This window comes from Bubalus kerabau, chromosome 1 (assembly GCF_029407905.1).
Source record: "Bubalus kerabau isolate K-KA32 ecotype Philippines breed swamp buffalo chromosome 1, PCC_UOA_SB_1v2, whole genome shotgun sequence".
NCBI classification, from domain to species: Eukaryota; Metazoa; Chordata; class Mammalia; order Artiodactyla; family Bovidae; genus Bubalus; species Bubalus kerabau.
The window spans coordinates 47797334-47813147 of NC_073624.1; the positions used below are offsets into that span (position 1 = coordinate 47797334).

Below are 15814 nucleotides of genomic sequence, written 5' to 3' on the forward strand. Positions count from 1 at the left end.
GGTCCAGGCACCAGGAATCCCAGTGTCAAATTCTCAGAACGCAGAATAGCCTGGGTCTAGGGACTATGTTTCTGGACCAGTAGGTCAGGCTGAAGGAGGAGGAAGATGAATAGGTAACAGGGACCCTGAACCCTGGGGATAAAGTCTTAGGTCAACAGGCTCCAGATAGAGTGCTTCCTAGATGCATGTGTGCCCTCTTCTCAGACCAACAGAAAGGACTCTCCTCACCCTGTTCTGGGTCCAAGCACCCCTCACACGACAGTAAGTGCACCGCTCACTTCCCCAGCTGGAGACAAACACGAATCCCCTCCACCTGGTGCAACTCACAGGGATGTCAGTGGTGAAGGGCCCCAGCGCGATGCCAGTGCTTCTCCTGCTTTGTTCAGCCCCTTTCTCAGTACTCTGCATGTGTGTTATATATGTGCAGGCAACAGGGAAGTTCAGTAGGGACCCGACCTCCAGGAATATTGCTCCCCTGATACCAGTCTTCACTGGGATCCCACTCCCTGTTCCTCTTTCCTGCGGGGAAATTCACTCCTGTGGAGCCTGGGCTGGGCCATCGCTGTGACGGCACTGTCACCTGGATCCTCATCGGATCCTCACTGCACCTCTGAGAGCAGGTGGTATCACCCCCACCGAGAACAGGAGGAAGCTGGGCCCAGGGTCCAGGAACATGGCCACGTCCCCTGCCTGGGCAGGACTGTCCGGGGAGGGGCCTCTGTGTGCTTCCAGCCTCTTTCCTGCATCCAGGTTGAGCTGATTGGTCGGGAGGACACAAGGTGTCCTGTCCCAGGAGGAAGTGAAGCAAGCACGTGGTGTTTCTGTAGCACAGCTGTCCTGGGTCCGGGCCAGTGTGCCTGCCTTCCTGGAGCCCAGGTCATGCGGCTCTCTGTTGCCACCTGCTGTCCTGTCCCACGTTGGGAGAGACGGGCAGGGGTCTGTGCTGCACGCACGTGCCCACCACCCAGGACCTGAGTCCCTCCCAGCAGGGCCTCTGGTGTGGTTTCTAGTTTCTCTGCAGGCCCTGGCACTGGGTGGTTTTAAGCTGCTGCTCCCATGTTTCAAAGGTACCTTGCAATTCACAGAGCCGCCTTCACACCAGCTGCACACAACCTCCTGTTGGCTTGTTCCTGGGGCTTAAACCTAGCTAAGCAGTGTTGTGCTAAGTTGCAGGGGTCAGTATTTACACTAAAGCTGCTTCTTTTCAGCAAGTTGTGTTGCTTGCACAGAATATCTACCAAGTGTTTACACTCAAATGAGTGATGAGCTGGGCTGGGCCCCGTCTCCCTGTCAGTGACAATCGGTGATAAGAGACTTGTTCTGTCACAGCCCTGCTTCCAAACCACGTGTAGTCCCAGCCGGCCCTCCTGCCTGTGGCTGCACCATGCTCAGCCTCTGCTGCTTAGCTCCTCTGTCTCCTAAGACTGCTAAACCCACTCTTGACTTACATTACCTGTTAAACATAAAAAATTAGAAAAGCTTTTCTCTATTTACCTAAGGTAAAGCTGCCTGAACTCTGATGTCCACTGTGACCTTTGATAGAAGTGCACGTGGGCAGAGACACCAGATGTAAGATTCTTTCAGGGCTGAGGTTCTGAGTTTGTCTGCAAGTCTAACTCATTACTTCCCCTTTGCTGACTGCAACTTGTTCCCTTCCCAAACCCTTCTCCACTATACCCCCAGGTCCTGCTTTCCCTGTATCTGGAAAAGCCTGCTCATAGTGAAGCAGGACTGACCCTGACTCCAGGCTCCTCGCCCAGCCTTGGCCTTGCTCCAGAGCTCAGTGGTGGGTACTGGTGTGGGGAGTGGTGTGAGCTATGGGGTAAGCATCCAGCTCTCCTCTTCTAGATCAAAGACCTGGACAGCAACCTTTACCCCACTGGCCACAGCAACATCAGCAAGTCAGGCAGATATCACATGGGAAAGGGGGAGAGAGGGAGGGGCTGGGAAGAAGCCCACGGGGTGGGAGAGTGATTTGCCAAGGGCCTCACACTGTTGGTGGCAGGTCTTCCTTCACAGATCCAGGGTAGGATGTGCTGAGCCAAGAAGGACCTGGCTTGTCAGAGCTGAGCTTGTTTTTTCAAGGGGTCAACAGGGAGGGGGCAATAGCCCAGGGTGGGGCCCTGTAGGTGGGCAGGGCCTGAGTGACTCAGACATGAGGGCTTTCACTTTCCCTTTTGCTTCCTGGTGTATATCTGGGCCCAGAGGGTGTGTGCGGTTTATTGAAGAGATGCACAGCTGGTGGCTGCATCTGCAGAGCTGAGAACAACTGGATCTTGTTCACACTCAGGCAGAGGAAGACTCCTGGGTAAGCAGGGGGTTAAGACTCCGCCTAACTCCCCATCCTCAGGATGAATGTCTGAGAAAAGGATGATTGCCACTAATTGACAGAAGAAGGGAAATGGAAGCTCAGAGAGGTGAGGTCAGGGTCTGAGGCAGCAGGTTAAGCAGGGGCAGAGCCTGGATGTGGAGGCAGGTGTGTCTGAAGGCTTCCTCCCGTCCCCCAGGGCCCCTAAACAGAGCAGAGGGAGGGTGACACCTGCTCAGGTGGGCTCAGCTCAGGATGTGGGCTCCTGAGATGTGACTGGATAACCGAGAAGGAAGGGGATTTTGGGGGTGCTCTAGTCCTTTGGCCTAGAACACACAGAAGAACTATACAAAAAAGTTCTTAATGACCCAGATGTCCATAATGGTGTGGTCACTCACCTAGAGCCAGACATCTTGGAATGTGAAGTCAAGTGGGCCTTAGGAAGCATCACTAGAAACAAAGCTAGTGGAGGTGATGGAATTCCAGCTGAGCTATTTCAAATCCTAAAAGATGATGCTGTCAAAGTGCTGCAGTTAGTATGCCAGCAAATTTGGAAAGTTCAGCAGTGGCTACAGGATTGGAAAAGGTCAGTTTTCATTCCAATCAGAAAGAAAGGCAATGTCAAAGACTGTTCAAACTACCACACAATTACACTCATCTCACACACTAGCAAGGTAATGCTCAAAATTCTCCAAGCTAGGCCTCAACAGTATGTGAACAGAGAAAATTCGGATGTCCAAGCTGGATTTAGAAAACGCAGAGGAACCAGAGATCAAACTGACAACATTCATTGGATCATAGAAAAAGCAAGAGAATTCCAGAAAACATCTACTTCTGCTTCATTGACTACACTAAAGCCTTTGACTGTGTGGATCACAACAAACTGGAAAATTCTTCAAGAGATGGGAATACCAAACCACCTGACCTGCCTCCTGAGAAATCTGTATGCAGGTCAGGAAGCAACAGCTAGATCTGGACATGGAACAACAGACTGGTTCCAAACTGGGAAAGGAGTACATCAAGGCTGTATATTGTCACCCTGCTTATTTAACTTATATGGAGAGTACATCATGAGAAATGCCAGGCTGGATGAAGTACAAGATGGAATCAAGATTACCGGGAGAAATATCAATAACCTTAAATATGCAGAAAACACCACCCTTATGGCTGAAAGCAAAGAAGAACTAAAGAACCTCTTGATGAGAGTCAAAGAGGAGAGTGAAAAAGCTGGCTTAAAACTCAATGTTCAAAAAACTAAGATCGTGGCATCCGGCCTCATCACTTCATGGCAAATAGATGGGGAAACAATGGAAACGGTGACAGACTTTATTTTCCTGGGCTCCAAAATCACTGCAGATGGTGACTGCACCCATGAAATTAAAAGACGTTTGCTTCTTGGAAGAAAAGCTATGACCAACATAGACAGCATATTGAAAGGCAGAGACATTACTTTGCCAACAAAGGTCCGTTGAGTCAAAGCTATGGTTTTTCCAGTAGTCATGTATGGCTGTGAGCATTGGACAATAAAGAAGGCTGAGTGCTGAAGAATTGATTCTTTCAAGCGATGGTGCTGGAGAAGACTCTTGAAAGTCCCTTGGACTGCAAGGGACATCAGTCAATCCTAAAGGAAATCAGTCCTGAATATTTATTGGAAGAACTTAGGCTGAAGCTGAAGCTCTAATACTTTGACTACCTGATGCAAAGAACTGACTCATTGGAAAAGACCCTGATGCTAGGAAAGATTGAAGGAGGGAGGAGAAGGGGACAACAGAGGATGAGATGGTTGGATGGTATCACCGACTTGATGGACATGAGTTTGAGCAAGCTCTGGAAGTTAGTGATGAACATGGAAGCCTGGAATGCTGCAGTCCATGGGGTTGCAAAGAGTCAGACAGGACTTAAGGACTGAACTGAACTGAGGAGAGGCCAGGTATGGCATCTTGAGCCCATAGAGTGAATCGGAACCCAGTCTACCATGAACAAGATTTCTGACCTTGGGCAAAACACATAAAATCTATGCTTCAGTTTCCTTATCTTCAAACAGAGATACAATAGTACACACCTCAGGGTTATTGGAATAATATACATTATAATTTATAAAATCTTAGAGCAACTGAAGTGTAGAGCAAAATCAGAAACACTTGAGGCTCTCATCAATAGCTGTTGCTATATCAATAAGGATCTTTACTATCATTTCAGTCAGGTCTCAGGAGGGGTAGTTGATAAATGCTCTTTTGCCTTCTAAAAAGGGATTAAACATAATCAACATTTGCTTTCTTTCTTTACCTCCCAGCACATGATATTTACAACCAGAAGCAAAAGAAAACCTCTCAATATAAAGATCTGCTTAAAAAAAAAAAAAAAAGACAACTGAGAACTGACAAGATTGAAGGGATGGCACTCTCCTATATCATGAGTCTAAATATAAATTGGTAGTTTCTTTGCATAACAGCTATTTGTAAGGCCTCCTCAGACAGCCATTTTGCTTTTTTGCATTTCTTTTCTATGGGAATGGTCTTGATCCCTGTCTCCTGTACAATGTCACGAACCTCATCCCATAGTTCATCAGGCACTCTATCTATCAGATCTAGGCCCTTAAATCTATTTCTCACTTCCACTGTATAATCATAAGGGATTTGATTTAGGTCATGCCTGAATGGTCTAGTGGTTTTCCCTACTTTCTTCAATTTCAGTCTGAATTTGGCAATAAGGAGTTCATGGTCTGAGCCACAGTCAGCCCCTGGTCTTGTTTTTGCTGACTGTATAGAGCTTCTCCATCTTTGGCTGCAAAGAATATAATCAATCTGATTTCGGTGTTGACCATCTGGTGATTTCCATGTATAGAGTCTTCTCTTGTGTTGTTGGAAAAGGGTGTTTGTTATGACCAGTGCATTCTCTTGGCAAAACTCTATTAGTCTTTGCCCTGCTTCATTCTGTATTCCAAGGCCAAATTTGCCTGTTACTTCAGGTGTTTCTTGACTTCCTACTTTTGCATTCCAGTCCCCTATAATGAAAAGGACATCTTTTTTGGGTGTTAGTTCTAAAAGGTCTTGTAGGTCTTCATAGAACCATTCAACTTCAGCTTCTTCAGCGTTACTGGTTGGGGCATAGACTTGGATTACTGTGATATTGAATGGTTTGCCTTGGAAATGAACAGAGATCATTCTGTCGTTTTTGAGATTGCATCCAAGTACTGCATTTCAGACTCTTTTGTTGACCATGATGGCTACTCCATTTCTTCTGAGGGATTCCTGCCCGCAGTAGTAGATACAATGGTCATCTGAGTTAAATTCACCCATTTCAGTCCATTTCAGTTCGCTGATTCCTAGAATGTCGACGTTCACTCTTGCCATCTCTTGTTTGGCCACTTCCAATTTGCCTTGATTCATGGACCTGACATTCCAGGTTCCTATGCAATATTGCTCTTTACAGCATGGGACCTTGCTTCTATCACCAGTCACATCCACAGCTGGGTATTGTTTTTGCTTTGGCTCCATCCCTTCATTCTTTCTGGAGTTATTTCTCCACTGATCTCCAGTAGCATATTTGGCACCTACTGACCTGGGGAGTTTCTCTTTCAGTATCCTATCATTTTGCCTTTTCATACTGTTCATGGGGTTCTCAAGGCAAGAATACTGAAGTGGTTTGCCATTCCCTTCTCCAGTGGACCACATTCTGTCAAATCTCTCCACCATGACCCACCCATCTTGGGTTGCCCCACAGGCATGGCTTAGTTTCCTTGAATTAGACAAGACTGTGGTCCTAGTGTGATTAGATTGACTAGTTTTCTGTGAGTATGGTTTCAGTGTGTTTGCCCTCTAATGCCCTCTTGCAACACCTACCGTCTTACTTGGGTTTCTCTTACCTTGGACATGGGGTGTCTCTTCACGGCTGCTCCAGCACAGCGCAGCCATTGCTCCTTACCTTGGACGAGGGTTTTCTCCTCACCGCCGCCCTTCCTGACCTTCAATGTGGGATAGTCCTCTAGGCCTTCCTGCACCCGCGCAGCCACGGCTCCTTGGACATGGGGTTGGTCCTCCTGGCCACCGCCCCTGGCCTCAGTCGTGCGGTTGCTCCTCCCCATCGCCGCTCTTGGCCTCGGGCTTAGGGGCGTGGGGTAGCTCCTCCCGGCCGCCGCCCCTGACCTCAGACGTGGGGTAACTCCTCTCGTCGTCGCCCCTGGCCTCAGGCGTGGGGGCGTGTGGTAGCTCCTCCCGGCCGCCACCCCTGACCTCGAACGCTGGGTATCTCCTCTCAGCCGCCCCTGATGACCTCGGACGCGGGGTAGCTCCTCTGGGCAGTTCCTGCACCGTCCCAGTCTGGTACTCTCGGCCGCTGCCCCTGACCTCAGACGTGGGGTAACTCCTCTTGGCCACCGCCCTTTGGGCATGGGGTCCTCCCGGCTTCTGCCCCTGACCTCGGATGTGGGGTGGCTCCTCTCGGCCGCACTATGGCGCGCCCGTCGCAGCCGCCTGCACTATGGCGTGCAGTATATGGACTGCAAGGAGATCCAACCAGTCCATTCTGAAGGAGATCAGCCCTGGGATTTCTTTGGAAGGAATGATGCTAAAGCTGAAACTCCAGTACTTTGGCCACCTCATGCGAAGAGTTGACTCATTGGAAAAGACTCTGATGCTGGGAGGGATTGGGGGCAGGAGGAGAAGGGGACGACAGAGGATGAGATGGCTGGATGGCATCGCTGAGTCGATGGACGTAAGTCTCAGTGAACTCCGGGAGTTGGTGATGGACAGGGAGGCCTGGCATGCTGCGATTCATGGGGTTGCAAAGAGTCGGACACAACTGAGCGACTGATCTGATCTGATCTTGCATAACAGTGTGGCTCTAGGTATGAAAATTTTTTACGTGTTGATACCCTCAGACTCAGTCATTCTACTTCCAGAAATAGCTTAAAGAAATATTATCAAATGAAGGCAAACTTTTCTGCAAGAAAGGTGTTCTTTGCACTATTATTTACATAAATAATTAGAAACAGCCTAAAAGTTCAACAGTCAGGGGATGACAGCAGAGAGGACTGGGCACCATCAGGGGTCCTCAGCCACCCAGGGCAGAACTTCAGGGATTGGGTGGGGTCGGAGGGACTTCAGGCCCTTGTGGGATAAAGGCTGTTGCAGAAGCTAGGAGGGCTTGGGCTGTGGGAGCTGCAGCATCAGGAAATTTATCAAAGCAGAGACTGGAGCACAGGGAGCAAGACATCATTTTAGAATGAAAACACTCATTTGTTAATAAACATACCTACGAATAAATATTTTTATATTAAAAAAGGCATAGGGCATAGTCATCACAAATGTGGGATGTAGATCGGAAAGACCAGGCTCTGGCACCAGCACGAAAACTTGGGCTGACCTAATTTTAGGTGAGTCTCAGGAGCCTGCATGTCATAAGCAATGAATCAATATTAGTTATTACCAATTAGTACACACAAGTGGTCCCTCACGTAATTTCCAGAGTATCCCCTCCTATCTGTTCTTCTGTGTCTGGTTTTATTGCCCCTATAACTTCGCAGATGGCTGTCTCCTGTCTGATTACCTTCTCCTTATGCCCCAACAGGAGAGCAGGACTCTAACTCAGGGTGGAGAGAGCAGTGAGAGGATGAGAACTTTCCTTAATTAGTGGCCAGCAGAGCCCAGGGGACAGAGAAGCACGCTGGGCTAAGTCCACGGTGGCACTGGTGGCCGTCCTAGTGGAAGCCGCTGGAGACCAAACCCCTCGCTGCTCCCTGCAGTCACTGCTCTCTCATGACAGAGCCTGCAGTCTGTTTTTCCTTCCCAAGGGTGAAGCCACACCTCCTTCCAGCCTGACGCAGACAAGGAGCTGAAAGGAGATCTCTGAGATCCTGCTACTGCCACGAACCCAGAAGACCTCCGGGACTGCTCAGGTAGTCAGCTGTCACTTGTTTGGATGGTTCCTACTTACGACCCAGAACTGAGATGCTGCCAACTATCTGAATTAACCTAGAGAAGAATCAAGATCAGAAGGGAATAGATAAGCATCCTCGCATCCCATGGAGGCCAAGGGGACTTCCCCAACCCTGGGGTCTGTCCCTAGCGTCCTTTCTGGCCCTCTTCTCTGGGAGCCATGGCCAAGGTGCTCAGTTTCTCCCTCCCAGTCCCCCAGATGCCAGCTCATGACTCAGAAGTGAGGCCAGAACAGCCCACGGCCAGAGGGGACAGCAGAGGAGAGGGAGTCCCCAAGACCAGACAGGGCAGGGAGTGGAGGTCCCACAGCATCCCTGAAGCTTCTCCGGCCCTCTCTCTTGGTCCGAGCCTCCTCATGCTCCCAAACCCTGGGGCATCACCACAGAGGCTGTTTCCTCCAACTCTCGCTCTGCCGCCTGCCTAGCTGCTCTGCAAGGATCAGTGGACCCTGAACTGAACCCCAGTCTGGCCTTTGTCACCTCCCCCTTGTGTGACCTGCAGCACAGTTATCTGACCTCACCTGTAAAATGAGAAGAATATTTCCCTATATTGTTATGAGGATGAAATGTAATGTGCTCTGTGGCCTGGGCCACACAGTAGGTCCTGCCGAGTGTGGAACTGTCCCCTCTACCTAGACTGTGTTAGATGCAGGTGGAAAACTCCCCCTCCCCCAGAATCACCCCTCCCTCCATGCTGTGTCACCACACCCGCCCCGGGATCTCATATATAAGCATGTGCTTACCAGGTCTGTGAAGAAAGCTGAGCGCTGAAGAATTGGTGCTTTTGAAGTATGGAATTGGAGAAGACTCTGGAGAGTCCCTTGGACTGCAAGGAGGTCCAACTAGTCCATCCTAAAGGAGATCAGTCCTGGGTGTTCACTGGAAGGACTGATGTTAAAGCTGAAACTCCATTACTTTGGCCACCTCATACGAAGAGTTGACTCATTGTAAAAGACCCTGATGCTGGGAAGGACTGGGGGCAAGAGGAGAAGGGGATGACAGAGGATGAGATGGCTGGATGGCATCACTGACTCGATGGACGAGAGTCTCAGTGAACTCCGGGAGTTGGTTTTGGACAGGGAGGCCTGGCGGGCTGTGATTCACGGGATCGCAAAGTGTCAGACATGCCTGAGGAACTGACCTGAACTGAACTGAACTGAACTGAACCAGGTATGATACCTCAGGCAGGTACTGGCTCTACTGATCTCAAACACCTCTGCAGATAACTAAGTTCTCTGTCATTTCCCGCACCCACCCACACCCCAATCAACAAATACACAGATTTAGTGCTCTGGGTTCCCTCCATATGATACCTGGGTTCTTTTCACTCTTACTAAATCAGGAAAAAGGAAAAAAAAAAAAATAACAACGCTTCATGCTGCAGGATAGACAGAGAGAGTGAGCTGGTATCTCTTCCTCTTCAAATAAGGACACAAATCTTCTTGGATTTGGGCCCCACACTTATTACCTCATTTCACTGTAATTTCCACCTTAAAGGCCCTATCTTCAAATAGACTCATTGAGGTGGGGGTGAGGCTATGGCTTCAACATATGATTGGGGCAGTTGGACACAGTCCACCCATAACCCCAGGTGAATCCATCAAGAGTACCCCCAGGTGACTGCTGCTCAGGAAGATTAACTTTAACCATTTTATGCTCAGTACCATTTACATTACACCATAATTTCTTCTCATCTTAGTCTTTTATCCAGCTAGGGTAAAAGCTTTTTTGAGGATACCACTGAGTATATCCAGAAGAGAGTAAGCAACGAAAAGCTGCAAGACCTGCTCACTAAGGCAAAACCTAGGAGAATTTTGTGACTGAGGCTCGTTTGTCCAGGTAACCTACACAGGTGCATCAGAAATGTTTCCCACATCCCCCCACCTCAGGCTAGCTTCCTCCTGGTAGGCCTCCTCCAGGGGTCAGAGTGGAGCAGAGGGTCCAGGCTGGAGGACTAGTAGGCAGGCTTGGGCAGCAGGACCGGGACTAGAGTGAGGAGAGTGGGCTCCGTGGACACAGAACTGAAGGGGCTGTGACCCTGGCAGAAGTCCCCTGAGTGGGAGGGGGACATTTCTTCCCTCCTGACGGGATCCCCTCAAGCTGGGCTAGAGGGCCCTGGGTGACTGTGTCTGCACACCCTGCCTGGGACCTGGCTTCTCCCTCCATCTGGGACCCTCTTCTAGTCTACAAGGAGCCGCCCTGACAGTGGAAGGCCGTGTGGCTCAGAGAGCCCTCCAGGGTCACAGTGAGTGGCTGCAATTGTGTGTCATTTGAGGGATTCTGAGGAGCCTCACGCATCCCCACCAAAGAGGAAAACACTTCCTCCACCAGCTGTGCAAGTGCTGGTCTCTTCAGGCTCAGCCGTTCAGATGGGTGTTTCCTCAAGTCTCTTGAGTCTTTAGAGTTTCCACAAAGTTGCACACGGCCTTAGGGTGCAGGTATGTGATGCTGTCGCCAGGTCAGGTGTGAGTTAGGCTGGTGACCCCCGAGAGGTCAGGGTGCTGGGCACTGAAGGATGTCAGGATTCCAGTTACGGTTTATTGCAGAGCAGAATTCAGGTGCCATCAGCTCCCAGACAGCGTCTGGGTGGGTTTCACATATGAAGCTTCCATTGTCCTCAGGACGAGTAACTGCTCTGGATTCAGTGTGCGGCAGGGCACACAGAGCACTGCCCCCAGGGGTGCTCACCCTGCTCAAAAACAAATTGTGACATTTTAAAATGTTCATTTTGCCTGAAATATAACATCAAGTAAGTTGGGGAGCTGTCATAGGATGTGATTTCTAGAAAGCTCTGGGTATGTGTACTCTGTATTTTGCTTATCCGTGCAAGGTCTGCAGTGCTTAATTTGTGCCTCTCTTCATATTGTCATAGTCTTTCTTTTCTGTTAGTTGCCAGTAAGTTAATTCGGAGTTAAAGAATTTTAAATGCATGACAACAAAAACCCTTTTGTGATGTTGAATTAAATAGGTCCAGGCCTCTGTCTTTTATTTATTATCGTGATGCTTTATTTGTCTGTTACTGTGATTTCCAAGCTAAAGAATTAAAAACAAACTACTAATACCCTGGCCTGTTGTCTCTGAGTACTCCCAGAGGTCAGACTAATGCCCTAGTGTCCAGCTCCTCTGGAGGGCAGTGCAGATATTACAAGACCTGAAGCCACCATCGTATGTCACTTTGTCAGACTGTCCAGTGGCCAAAGGCCCAGGCAGACAAGCGCACTTCTATCAGCCAGAATATTCCAGGAGCTTAGGGGCCACTTCCCAGCTGCCAACAGCAAAGAGCAGGTTGACTGCTTGTTGAAGGTTTTCTCCCCCAATCCCACTTGTGTTAGTTTCTCTGTGGACTTTCCACCCACAAGTCCTTTGGAAGTGACGCTGTTGACCTGCCTCTGAGGCATCTTTATCAAATACCTCTCAAGACTATCTTAAAATGGCTTTTGCTTGTTTATTTCATGATTGAGTAATGGAGTATCTATGAGGTACAAACATGTGTTTAATGTTGAAAATAATTTACATTTGTAAAATTCTTCCCTTGTGATTTATAATAAAATCTCTGGTTTATGCAGAATAGATCCATTGAGCTTATTTTACAGACAAGCAAAGTGTCTTTCTTAATCCCTTGATGTTCCTTGTTACAGGGAAGAAGTGGAGGCATTGCATCAATTTCTGAATGAGTTGAAGACAGACTTGGCTATGGAAGACCAAGAGAGATTCCAACAGGACCTGCTAGACAGGGAGAGGTTTTTAAAGGAGTTTCCTCGGTGAAAAAGGAACTGGAAGAGAGCATAAGAAAGCTCTATGCACCTGCAGACAGGGTTGACAAGTCGCACAGGGACTGTACCATCTTCAAGGTAGTAGCCAGCTCTACCGGCACTGTGTCTGGTGCTCTGAACACCCTTGGCCTGGCTCTGGCACCCCTGAGAGCAGGGGCCAGGTGGCGCTCTCAAACGCTGGCTTAGGGCTGGGAGCAGCAGCTGCTGTGACCACTGTGTCCACCAGCATCGTGGAACACTTTAGCAGCTCATCAGCAGAAATGGAAGCCAGTGGGCTGTTGTCAACTAGCATCAAAGAAAAGGTATCTGTGGGAGCTTGATGTCTGTGTGCACTAGGGATCGCTTTTTCTATGGCAAAAGTCTACAAATCCATGAAAGGGGTTAGGAAAAATGTCCATGCTGCAAAGCTGGTGAAAGACAACTCTCAGCAGCCCATGCTAAAAGCTTCACGAGCACTGGGCAAGTCTCTGTCCAAACCAGCAAGGAGGTGAGCGAAGCTTTCAAAGGCATGGCTCTGGCAATGACCAAAAAGGCCCGGATCATTGCTGGAGGCTTTGCAGGAACCTCCCTTCTAGTGGATGTGGGCTTCCTGGTAACAGAGTCAGTGCACTTGCATGAGGGGGTAAAGACAGAGCTGGCTGAGAAGCTGAGGCAGCCGGCCAGGGAGCTGGAGAAGAAGCTGAAGAGGGTCATACAGACGTATGAGAGGCTGAAGTAAGGCCCGACTCCCCCACCCCCAGAGCAGTGCAGGAACCAGGGACACACGTGAGACCAAGGTTGAGAGCACCTTGTTAGAGGGGAAAGGAGGGGAGACAACACTGATGGAGCTGGTGTTAGGAATCTGGCATTTCTGCAGCTGAGCACAGCAGGGGAGGAATGCATACAGGTGGAAGAGGGGAGAGAGAAGGAAGGAGCCTGGGGCCTAGACTAAGGGAGGAGGGGGACTAGTGAGTGATTGGAGGAGAGAACCACTTATTTTGGACTAAAGAACACATTGGGGGCAGAGTAGAGAGGCATGGGAACTAGCAACGAGAGGCCAGGAATATGAAAGGCTTTAAAATGGGAGAAAGTCAAAGAGGAACCATAGCCGGGATCCAGGAGAAGTAGCCTGGGCTCCTCTATCACCCTCCCCAGGGTTTGCTGTCCCAGCAAGAAGAGTCTCCCCCTGGTGGTGGTCTCTAGCCCTCCTTCTCCAGCATCAGTGCACCTTTGATCCCAGCAGGAGTATCTTAGTTAGGCAGTGACTTCTTGATGAAGATGGTGGTGGTGGTGGTGGTGGCAGCGATGACTACTCAGTGGGTGGAACATTTGTCGAGATGCAGGTGATATTTGGGACCAGGATACACTGAGTGACTAATGAAGTTCCTATGAAATTCCAAATGCTTGTGAAACAGAGGTTGATTAAAAAAAAAAAAAAAAAATTACAAAAGAAAGAAACAATGACACCAGAAGGCAACAACAGAGCGCTGTGGTGTGTCAAGGTGATCAACCAGCCTGGGGTGGAGAGAGGCAGCCTCTCAGACCCTCGGTTTCTTCTTCAGCTGTGGGTGGGGCTGGGCAAGACATTTCAGGTTCCTTTGACTCTCCCCACTTTTGTTCTCCAGACTCTGGTTCAGTAAATAGGAGCTGATTCACTGAGGCTTTCTTGCATTGACTGAGGGGCTCAGCTGGGCTCCAGATGCCTGACCTCCTTCCCCAGGAGCCTGTCTCCCAGGATCTCAGGGCGCACATCCTCCATGGCTCCTCCTGCCTGCCCGCTGGGCTCCCATCCAGTCGTTTCCCTCAGACCCTGGAGCCCCCAGGCCCCATGGGATGCCCGGGGGAGCCCGTGTCATCTGACTTGGGCTGAGTATGGGGATACTCCTCCTCCAGCCCCGGGGACCAGGATGGACATGGGGCACCCAAGGATGATTGAGAGCAGAGGGCTTGTGTGCAGGTGTAAGAGAGGGTCACCCATAAACAGAGGGGCAGAGAGAGAGCACACGCCTCACCCAAGCTGCCTTCATGTTTCACCAGTATTCCTGCAGGAGCTTCCCCTCTCCTCTTGGCCAGAGCCTGGATCTCAGAGGGTGAAGGTTGAGCTTTGGGACCTTGCTCTTTCTTATCATAAAAGAGAATAATTTGTTTTGCTGGAGGTTCACAGGAATATCATGACCTGACATCAAGAAAAAAGGCTCTGACACCAAGAAGGTTGCAACAACTAACCAGGCCCCTCACTTACCTTTCTCATAAAAGGCCTTTGCTGAGAGCTTCGGGGAGTTTGGGATTTTTAAGGCATGAGCCACCCGTCTCTTTGCATGGCCCTGCAATGAACCTTCTTCGGTTCCAAACTCCAACATTTTGGTATTGTTTGGCCTCACTGTGTGTTGGGAATATGAACTTGCATTCAATAAAACAGGCAGCCCAAAGCATTCTGTTGGAGCTTCAGGTCCCTTGAAGGCAGAGGTGGACACCAGGCTCACTCCATCCCCAGAGGCAGGACTGAGGGGCTAGGGAGAGTGGGCAGGAAGGAGGGAAGGCCCATACAAGGCCATGCTCTGACCTGGTCACCCATCTGGGCTTGCACCTGCCACGACCTTCTGAGGAGCCTTCATGGAATGGCCTCAGGCTCCTCCAGGCCAGGGAGGAAAGGGGAACATCTGGGTGTTGCTCTCACCTCCATGGGCCTGCTCCATGGGGCACCAACTCTCTGTCTCCATGTGGAGCATGTGAGCACCTAACAGGCTCCCATCCCATGGTGACCCCTGTCTCAGGCGTCACCTGTGGTTCTGAGCAACAGAAACTGTGTCTGGCTAAGTGAGCACAGAAGAGGGCCCACTGGAGGGAACCGGGGCAGGTCAGAGAAAGGAAAGAAGCCCCCAAATCTGCACAGTTCAGAAAGGACAGGAAGCAGGTCTGGGCCCCCTCCAGGAGCTCACGTTCTGTCCCCTGAGGCCCCTGCCAGCAGCGGGGCTTAGGTCCTGGCACCTAGAATCTCAGAGTCAAAATCCCAGGACACAGGAGAGCTTGGCTTGGGAGACTGTATTCTTGGACCAATAGGTCAGGCTGAAGGATGAGAAGCATGAATGGGTAATAAGGACCTGGACCCTGGGGGGAAAGTCTTAGGTCAAGAGGCTCCAGATTGAGTGCTTCATGGATGCACACGTGCCTTCTTCTACGACCAACAAAATGACTCTCCTCACCCTGTTCTGGGTCCAAGCATCCCACACAGGACAGTAAGTGCACCACCTTTTCATACGGTTCGGACTGTTCATGTTCGTGGGGTTCTTGCGGGATGAATGTTTTGACCACCTGATGTGAAGAGGCGAGTCACTGGAAAAGAGCCTGATGCTGGGGAAGGCTGAGGATTGCTGGCAATTCTGGGCTCTGTCCTTGGGGTTTTTCAAGCCAGAAGAGAAGCAGACTTATCAGAATTTCAGTCACAGCTGCCTTCAAGGGAAATCCACAAAAAATGACTATCTCATCCTTTGCCCATCATTCAATCTGTGTTTGACTCTCCTCAAAGTCTTCCTGTTCTGCTTCTCCTGAGCCCTCACATGGCGGTGCTGCACTCTGTACTTTTGTGTTTTGTACTTTGTACCAGGTCTAGAGTGTGTGATTGTTGCCTGCAGGAGAGTCTGCTTGTCAGGAGCTTGTCTGAAATGATTTTTGAGCCTTACTTCTTTCGCTGACTTGTTGTGTGATCTGGAAGAAGTCGCATCCCTGCCTTTGCCTGTTTCCCTATCTACATAATAAAATAATAACTCTGCCCCTCTTCAGAAGAATCACATGATAAAAAAGTAAATGAATTGCAAATGG

At 49.8% G+C, this 15814-nt stretch overlaps 1 pseudogene; it reads left to right on the plus strand.

Moving 5' to 3' along the window:
• Nucleotides 1-8404: 8404 nt before the first annotated feature.
• LOC129643653 (apolipoprotein L3-like) lies at nt 8405-12734 on the plus strand (annotated as a pseudogene).
• The last annotated feature ends 3080 nt before the right edge of the window (nt 12735-15814 follow it).